This window comes from Vulpes lagopus, chromosome 1, assembly GCF_018345385.1.
Source record: "Vulpes lagopus strain Blue_001 chromosome 1, ASM1834538v1, whole genome shotgun sequence".
NCBI classification, from domain to species: domain Eukaryota; kingdom Metazoa; phylum Chordata; class Mammalia; order Carnivora; family Canidae; genus Vulpes; species Vulpes lagopus.
Genome location: NC_054824.1, coordinates 50,918,886 through 50,929,233, shown reverse-complemented (window position 1 = coordinate 50,929,233; position 10,348 = coordinate 50,918,886). Strand labels below are relative to the sequence as shown.

The 10,348-nt window shown below is 35.6% G+C and overlaps 1 non-coding gene across 1 annotated transcript; it reads left to right on the top strand.

Moving 5' to 3' along the window:
- Window positions 1–4,605: 4,605 nt before the first annotated feature.
- Window positions 4,606–4,708, top strand: LOC121474759. The gene has a single exon (XR_005983515.1). It is a non-coding gene; the product is annotated as a U6 spliceosomal RNA (small nuclear RNA).
- Window positions 4,709–10,348: the final 5,640 nt, after the last annotated feature.

Sequence of the window (10,348 nt, the reverse complement as noted above, 5' to 3'; positions counted from 1 at the left end):
AGTAAAAATATGGTCAGATTTGTTGTTTCTTATGAAAGGTATGTTCTTGTTTTAGATTATGAGAGAAAAAAGTCTTGTTTCAGTGACTACAGATTTAAACAGTTTATTTATTTTAATATTTGATTTATTTATTTGAGAGAGAGGGAGCCCAAGCAGGTGGAGCAGCATAGGGAAAGGAACAAGCAGACTCCCTGCTGAGCAGGGAGCCCAACATGGCTCAATCCCAGAGTCCTGAGATCATGACCTGAGCCAAAGGCAAATGCTTAACCAGCTGAGCCACCCAGATACCCCTAAACAGCTAAATATATTTGATCCTTAACGGCACATATCAAAATATTAGTAAGCAAACACTTCTGCTTTTAAAAATTGAGACTCAACTCATAAACAAATTAGATTTAATAAATTATGTGTTGATTTAACACAGAGACAGCTAACCACACAGTGTAGCAATTGAGTTCAAGTCACAGCCTCATTATTTACCAGTTGGATGAACTCAGGCAAGTTTCTTAACTTCTGTAAACCACAGCAGACTAAATTTTAAAATGTTGTTACTAAAAATAACCAGCTGGGACAATTATTACTATTAGAAGATTAAATGACAATGTTCATTTGAGACATTAGCACAATGTTGATCACAAAGTAACATCTTAATTATTAATAATTTTATTACATCGTCCTCATCATTATATTACTATTATTATTTTAAAGTTAAAGGGGAAGGATTTTGCTTTTCTTTTCCAAAAATATTCCAGATATATATCAGAAGCATTAGGCTATTAGGTACCACTTTATTTAAACATTAAAGTTTCTCTTACAGTGTTATATCCTTTCCATCTGCAGTGGAACTTCTCACCACATCGTAACCCATGACTGTTGCAATAGTTATTTATTGGTTCCTTAGTTTCACTGGCAATCCACTCACCTCTACACTGGTACCGAAATGATCTCTTTAAAGAAACATGATTTTTGTATACTCATTTTGTCCTGCTAAGTACATCTTATAAACCCTGGAAAAAATTCAAAAGGAAACCAAAGGATAACTGTAAAAATGGGAGAGAGCAACTTGATTAGAAACTTCAGAAGTGGAGAAACAAGATAAGGCAATGACTGGGCATCTTACTACCCTCCACCCAACAGAAAAAAATAACAGAGGCCAGCATTTCTCAAAGTCCAAACTAGCAACACAAAGTGGTTCAGGGAGGCTCATTCTTCTTGTCTCAAACAATAATCCTGCCAACAAAACCAAGTAAGCCCAACATCACTGTCAAGGGGAATTGATATGGTACCATGCTAGGAATGAACAACCAGAGTAAGAGCTATCCTGTGCCCTGAGATGGAGACCACCTTCCCATATTCAGAGACACCAAGTGGCCAGGCATTCTGACACAACAAGCTGCCTAATTTGGGATGAGATTTTTTTTTTTTTTGTCCTTTGAGGACAGAGACACCCTTTTCCCAACTAGATGTACCAGGTGACCCAACAAGAGGAAACTCCTATTGCCACATTGGGCAAGAACAGCAGGATGTCTCAGCCCTACCAAATAAACTAAGCAGACCAAAATAGCAAGATAAAATCTCTGAGAATTAAACTACCTTTGGAATCACAGTCAGCAAAAGTAGCATGGAACTGCATACTAAACCTGAACAAGATGACTGCAAACTATAATAAAACATTTTAAATAGGACCTGGAATCCCCTAACGTTATATCCAAAATGTTCAGGATACAATAGAAAATAATTCACTACCACAAAAACCAAGAACATTGTGACTTAAATCAGAAAAGATAATCAAATGGTGCCAATAATCAGTTGTTGGAATTGTATGAAAGGGATTTTAATGCAATCGTATTAAAAATTCTTCTAGAAGCCATTATAAATATTACTTGAAGCAAAAGAAAAAACAGAAAATCTCAGCAAAGAACTAGAAGTGATAAAAACAAATTTAAATAACATAATTGAAAGATTCAACAATGCAAATAAAAACTTGCTTTATAGGATCAAAGTAGAGTAAGAGATGACAGAGAAGAATCAGTGACCTTGAAGACAGTCAATCGACTTTGCCTACAAAGGGAGAGAATAGAACAGAGGAAAGAAAGAAATCACAGAAAGAGAGAAGGAGAAAAAGACCCTTAGGTATATAAGGGGAAATAACAAAAGATTCATTGTTTATGTCATTGGAATCTTAGGGAAACAGGAGATTGGGACTGAAAGATCATTTAAAGAAATAATGGCAGAAATGTCTCAATTTTGGTGAAAGATATAAACCTACAAATTCAAGAAGCTGAGTGAAACCAAGAAGGATTAACCCTAGAATAATTCATGTCACAGCACATTAAAATTAAACTTGTAATATCTAAAGACAAAGAAAAAGCCTTGAAAGCAGTCAGAGGGAAATGGTATATTATCTAGAGTGGAAGATCAACACAAATAATGGTAGATTTTTTTGCCTAAACCATGGAGGTCAGGACTAAGTGGTACATCATTTTCACGTGCTGAAAGGAAAGGATTGTCAACTGTGAATTCTATACCTGTTTAAACTATACATTAGGATGAAGAGAAATAGTTTCTCAGCTAAAGGAAAAGTAAAAAAAAAAAAAATTTTTGCTAACAGATCTACCCTCAAAAATTGCTTCACAGGAAGTTCATTAAACAGAAGGAAAATTATAAAAGCAGGAATTTCTGAGCATCAAGAGGAAGAAAGAACAGAAGAAGAGCAGATAAATGGGTCTATACAATTGATTGTATTTTCTTGATTTTTATGAATCACATTTGATGATTGAAACAAAAATTGAAGTACTATCTAATATTCAATAAAATGATGTATAAAAGTAAGGAAAATAAAAGGACCTAAATGGAAGTTTGCTGAAGAGGGAAAATATTGATAAAACTATGAAAAGACACATATGCATATTAAATACCCAGAACAAACACTAAAAAAAGCTATGCAAATGGGCATACTCAAAAACACTATAAATAAATCAAGATGGAATTTTAAAAAATATTTCAGTTATCCACAGGAAGGTATAAGAAAACAGAAAAATGAAATGAGAGAGAAAATAAACAGCAAACAAATAATAAATGACCACATCATATGCACTGACATATGAATAATTACTATAAATGTAAATGATCTAAATACAAAAATCAAAAGGCAGAAATTTGAAGGATGGAGAGAAAAATGCAATCTAACTATGTGTTACATAAAAAAAAATAAATTGATAAGCATAATTAGGTTAAAAGTAAAAGGATGAAAAGAGACATGCCATACAAAAATTAACTTAAAAAAGGAGGAGTGGGGATATTAATATCAGATAAAGTGGACTTCAGAGAAAGAAAATGACTAGAGAACAAAAAAGACATTGCATAATGATAAAAGACCAATCCACCAAGAAGACCTAATAATCCTACAGTAGTACCAAAAACCAGAGCCTCAAAAGACATTGACCAAATATGAATAAAAGCTGAAAGGAAAATTAACAAATCTGTAATTGTAGTTGAGGACTTAAACATCTCCCTCTCAGTCTGATATGACTATTAGACAGAAAATCAACAAGAGCTGAACAACATTAGCCAACAGTATCTAATACACTATTTTTTTGAACATCCACCTCAAAACATCAGAACACATGTTTGTTTTTCAAGTGTCCATGAGATATTTACCCAGATATGTCATATCCTGGGCCATAACACAAATCTCAACAAATTTAGAAGAACTTAAATAATAAAATGTATGTTCTTAAAATTAAATTAAAATTAATAACAAAGATAGCAAGAGAATATCTTACACACTAGGAAAGTTAACAATACACTTTTTAAAATTCATGAGCCAAAGAAGCCTTAAAGTAATGAAATAATACATAGAACTGAACGAAAATGAAAATATTACATATAAGAATAAGTGGGATGTAGCTAAAGTGGTGCTGAGAGGTAAGTTTGTAACACTAAATATTTATATCATAAAAGAGGATATATCTCAAATTAAACATCTTACCCAAGAAACTGGAAATGGAAGAGCAAGATAAATTCAAAGCAAAGAGAATAAAATAAATATAAAAGCAGAAATCAATAAAATGTAAACAGAAAAACAATAGAGAAAATAAATTAAACAAAACATTTCTTTGAAAAATCAGTACAATTGATAAGCCTCTAGCTAGTGTGACAGAAATGAGAGAAGATGCAAATTACCAGTACCAGCAAGGAAATGGAAAATATCACCAGACCTGACAGCCTTGAAAAGAATAAGGAAATGCCATGAACACCCTTTTACTTAGAAATGTGACAACTCAGAAGAAAGAGACTAATTCCTCAAAAACTATAAACTAAACTTACCTAATATGAAACTGTCATTTGAATAGTCTTGTAACCATTAAAGAAATTGAATTTTTAATTAAAAGTCTCCTGAAAAAGAAATACTTAGGCCCAGCTGCTTTTCATTGGAGAATTCTATCAAATTACTTAAGGAGGAATTAATGACTTTAATTAATTAAATAAAAGAGAAGAACAATATTTCACCTAAGAGTATATAGATTTCATATAAACAAATGAAAAGTTATTCCACATCATTAGCCATTAGGGAAATGCAAATTTAAATCACAATGAGATTTCTTGCCTTAGCAGCATATATAGTAAAATTGGAATGATACAGAGAAGATTATCATGGCCTCTGCACAAGGATGATACACAAATTTGTGAAATGTTCTATATTTTGCTTTCCTTTTATAATGCTTACAGATGGAAAAATTGAGGATCAAATAGGCAAAGTGATTTACCCAATTGAGGGCCATTCCAGCTTCAAACCCTTAATTCCTCATAAACAAGCAAAAAATCAAAACCCAAACTGAACCAAAAAAAAAAATGAAGTATCAATAAGCACCTATCAGAATAGCTATACTTAAAAATAGTGACAACACTAAACACTGGTGAGGATATCATGAAACTGGATCACTCATACATTAGTGGTGGGAATGTATAATGGTACTGTCACTTTGGAAACATTTTTCAGTTTCTTTAAAAACTAACCATGAAACTAATATATAGCCCTGCAATTGCACTCTAAGGCCATTTATTCCAAAGAAATGAAAAGTTATACAATAACTTGTACATGGATTTTCACTTAGAACTTTATTTGTAATAGCAAAAAACTTGATCAGCAATGATGTTCTTCAATTGGGGAAGTTTTAACAAATTGTGGTACACCTATGACATGAAATACCATTCAGCAATAGAAATTAAACTGTTAACACAAGCAAAAGCTTGGACCAATCTGTAGGAAATTACGCTGCGAGGAAAAGCAATCCCAAATGGATCATAGCATATAACCTTTTATTTATATAGCATTTTCGAAATGATATGATATGAAAAATAGAGGAAAGATTAGTGATTCTGAAAGCACCAACTAAGATTGGTGCTTTGGGGAGAAGGTAGAACTGTGGGAGGGAAGTGAATGTGTTTATAAATAGGCAACACAGGGGATTCGTATTGTGTTCAGTTATCTTGGTGGTGGATACATGAACCTGCACAGGTTGGATAGAACTAAACCCACGTACATGCACACACATATTAGTGCAAGTAAAACTGGAGAAATCTGAGTGATACTGGTGAATTGTGTCAATGTTGATATCTTGATTATGGTATTCTACTAGTTTCTGCCAGTGTTACCATTAAGGGAAAACACTTTAAAGTGTACTTGACATCTCTCTTATAAGATTATTCCTTGCAACTGTATGTGAATCTAAAATCATATCAAAATTTAATCATAGTTTTTTTCAAATGTACACTGAAGTTAAAACCATAGTGAAAATATGACTACATGAAAATGAAGTAACAGGAAACATCTATTGCTTAAGGCATGAAATTCTGCACTATATTTTATTTTATTTTTTATTGGAGTTCAATTTGCCAACATATAACATAATACCCAGTGCTCATCCCATCAAGTCCCCCCCTCAGTGCCCGTCGCACAGTCACCCCCACCACCCTTTCCACCACCCCTTGTTCTTTTCCCAGAGTTAGGAGTCTCTCATGTTCTGTCTCCCTTTCTGATATTTCCCACTCATTTTTTCTCCTTTCCCCTTTATTCCTTTTCACTATTTTTTATATTCCCCAAATGAATGAGACCATATAATGTTTGTCCTTCTCCGATTGACTTATTTCACTCAGCATAATACCCTCCAGTTCCATCCATGTTGAAGCAAATGGTGGGTATTTGTCGTTTCTAATGGGTGAGTAATACCCCATTGTATACATAAACCACATCTTCTGTAGCCATTCGTCTTTCGATGGACACCGAGGCTCCTTCCACAGTTTGGCTATTGTGGACATTGCTGCTAGAAACATCGGGGTGCAGGTGTCCGGCGTTTCACTGCATCTGTATCTTTGGGGTAAATCCCCAGAAGCGCAATTGTTGGGTGTAGGGCAGATCTATCTTTAACTCTTTGAGGAACCTCCACACAGTTTTCCAGAGTGGCTGCACCAATTCACATTCCCACCAACAGTGTAAGAGAGTTCCCCTTTCTCCACATCCTCTCCAAAATTTGTTGTATCTCATTGTGGTTTTGATTTGTATTTCCCTGATGGCAAGGGATGCGGAGCATTTTCTCATGTGCTTGTTGGCCATGTCTATGTCTTCCTCTGTGAGATTTCTGTTCATGTCTTTTGCCCATTTCATGATTGGATTGTTTGTTTCTTTGCTGTTGAGTTTAATAAGTTCTTTATATGTCTTGAATACTAGTCGTTTATCTGATATGGCATTTGCAAATATCTTCTCCCATTCTGTAGGTTGTCTTTTAGTTTTGTTAATGGTTTCTTTTGCTGTGCAGAAGCTTCTTATCTTGATGAAGTTCCAATAGTTCATTTTTGCTTCTGTTTCTCTTGCCTTCATGGATGCATATTGCAAGAACTTACTGTGACCAAGTTCAAAAAGGGTGTTGCCTGTGTTCTCCTCTAGGATTTTGATGGAATCTTGTCTCACATTTAGATCTGTCATCCATTTTGAGTTTATCTTTGTGTATGGTGCAAGAGAGTGGTCTAGTTTCATTCTTCTGCGTGTGGATGTCCAATTTTCCCAGCACCATTTATTGAAGAGACTGTCTTTCTTCCAGTGGATAGTCTTTCCTCCTTTATCGAATATTAGTTGACCATAAAGTTGAGGGTCCACTTCTGGGTTCTCTATTCTGTTCCATTGATCTATGTGTCTGTTTTTGTGCCAGTACCACACTGTCTCGATGACCACAGCTTTGTAGTACAACCTGAAATCTGGCATTGTGATGACCCCAGCTATGGTTTTCTTTTTTAAAATTCCCCTGGCTCTTCGGGGTCTTTGCTGATTCCACACAAATCTTAAGATAATTTGTTCCAACTCTCTGAAGAAAGTCCATGGTATTTTGATAGGGATTGCATTAAATGTGTAAATTGCCCTGGGTAACATTGACATTTTCACAATATTAATTCTGCCAATCCAGGAGCATGGAATATTTTTCCATCTCTTTGTGTCTTCCTCAATTTCTTTCAGAAGTGTTCTATAGCTTTTAGGGTATAGATCCTTGACCTCTTTGGTTAGGTTTATTCTTAGGTATCTTATGCTTTGGATACAATTGTAAATGGGATTGACTCCTTAATTTCTGTTTCTTCAGTCTCATTGTTAGTGCATAGAAATGCCACTGACTTCGGGGCATTGATTTTGTATCCTGCCACGCTGCCAAATTGCTGTATGAGTTCTAGCAAACTTGGGGTGGAGGCTTTTGGGTTTTCTATGTAGAGTATCATGTCATCGGCGAAGAGGGAGAGTTTGACTTCTTCTTTGCCAATTTGAATGCCTTTTATTTCTTTTTGTTGCCTGATTGCTGGGGCTAGGACTTCTAGTACTATGTTGAATAGCAGTGGTGAGAGTGGACATCCCTGTCTTGTTCCTGATCTTAGGGGAAAGGCTCCCAGTGCTTTCCCATTGAGAATGATATTTGCTGTGGGCTTTTCGTAGATAGCTTTTAAGATGCTGAGGAATGTTCCCTCTATCCCTACGCTCTGAAGAGTTTTGATCAGAAATGGATGCTGTATTTTGTCAAATGCTTTCTCTGCATCTATTGAGAGGATCATATGGTTCTAGTTTTTGTCTCTGGCTGATATGATCAATCACATTGATTGCTTCACGAGTGTTGAACCAGACTTGCACCCCGGGGATAAATCCCACTTGGTCATGGTGAATAATCTTCTTAATGTATCATTGAATCCTATTGGCTAGTATCTTGTTGACAGTTTTTGCATCCATGTTCATCAGGGATATTGGTCCTAATTCTTTTTGGTGGGGTCTGTCTGGTTTTGGAATTAAGGTGATGCTGGCCTCATAAAACGAGTTTGGAAGTATTCCATCACTTTCTATGTTTCCAAACAGCTTTAGTAGAATAGGTACGGTTCCTTCTTTAAACGTTTGATAGAAATCCCCTGGGAAGCCGTCTGGCCCTGGGCTTTTGTGTCTTGGGAGGTTTTTGATGACTGTTTCAATTTCCTCCCTGGTTATCGGCCTGTTAAGGTTTTCTATTTCTTCCAGTTCCAGTTTTGGTAGTTTGTGGTTTTCCAGAAATGCATCCATTTCTTCTAGATTGCCTAATTTATTGGAGTGTAGCTGCTCATAATATGTTTTTAAAATTGTTTTATTTCCTTGGTGTTGGTGGTGATCTCTCCTTTCTCATTCATGATTTTATTAATTTGAGTCTTCTCTCTCTTCTTTTTAATAAGGCTGGCTAATGGCTTATCTATCTTATTAATTCGTTCAAAGAGCCAACTCCTGGTTTTGTTGATCTGTTCCACAGTTCTTCTAGTCTCTATTTCATTGAGTTCTGCTCGAATCTTTATTAACTCTCTTCTTCTGCTGGGTGTAGGATCTATTTGCTGTTTTTTCTCCAGTTCCTTTAGGTGCAAGGTTAGCTTTTGTATTTGAGTTCTTTCCAGTTTTTGAATGGATGATTGTATTGCAATGTATTTCCCCCTCAGGACTGCTTTGCTGTATCCCAAAGATTTTGAATGGTTGTATCTTCATTCTCATTAGTTTCCATGAATCTTTTTAATTCTTCCTTAATTTTCTGGTTGACCCTTTCATGTTTTAGCAGGATGGTCCTTAACCTCCACGTGTTTGAAATCCTTCCAAACTTCTTCTTGTGATTTAGTTCTAATTTTAAAGCATTATGGTCTGAAAATACACAGGGGACGATCCCAATCTTTTGGTATTGGTTAAGACCTGATTTGTGACCCAGTATGTGGTCTATTCTAATGAAAGTTCCATGTGCACTTGAGAAGAATGTGTATTTAGTTGCATTTGGATGTGAAGTTCTGTAGATATCTGTGAAATCTATCTGGTCCAGTGTATCATTTAAAGCTCTTGTTTCTTTGGAGATGTTGTGCTTAGAATACCTGTCAATTGTAGAAAGCACTACATTCAAGTCACCAAGTATAACTGTATAATTATCCAAGTATGTCTTAACTTTGGTTATTAATTGATTGATATATTTGGCAGCTCCCACATTCGGGGCATAAATATTGATGATTGCTATGTCCTCTTGTTGGATAGATCCTTTAAGTATGATATAGTGTCCCTCTTCATCTCTCACTACAGTCTTTGGGATAAACTTTAGTTTATCTGATATAAGGATGGCTACCCCTGCTTTCTTTTGAGGACCATTTGAATGGTAAATGGTTCTCCAACCTTTTCTTTTCAGGTTGTAGGTGTCCTTCTGTCTAAAATGAGTCTCTTGTAGACAGCAAATAGATGGGTCTTGCTTTTTTGTCCAGTCTGAAACCCTGTGCCTTTTGATGGGGTCATTAAGCCCATTCATGTTCATAGTTACTATTGAAAGATATGAATTTAGTGTCATCATGATACCTACTCAGTCCCTGTTTTTTGTGGGTTGTTCCCTTGGACTTCCTCTATTACAGAATCCCCCTTAGTATTTCTTGCAGAGCTGGCTTCGTGGTCATATTCTTTCCGTTTCTGCCTATCTTGGAAGCTCTTTATCTCTCCTTCTATTCTGAATGAGAGCCTTGTTGGATAAAGTATTCTTGGCTGCATGTTCTTCTCATTTAGGACCCTGAATATATCCTGCCAGCCCTTTCTGACCAGCCAGGTCTCTGGGAAGAGGTCTGCTGTTAATCTAATATTTCTCTCCATAAAAGTTAGAGATTTCTTGTCTCTTGCTGCTTTAAGGATCTTCTCTTTATCTTTGGAATTTGCAAGTTTCACTATTAAATGTCGAGGTGTTGAGCTGTTTTTATTGATTTTAGGGGAGGATCTCTCTATTTCCTGGACCTTAATGCCTGTTTCCCTTCCCAGATTAGGAAAGTTCAGCTATGATTTGTACAG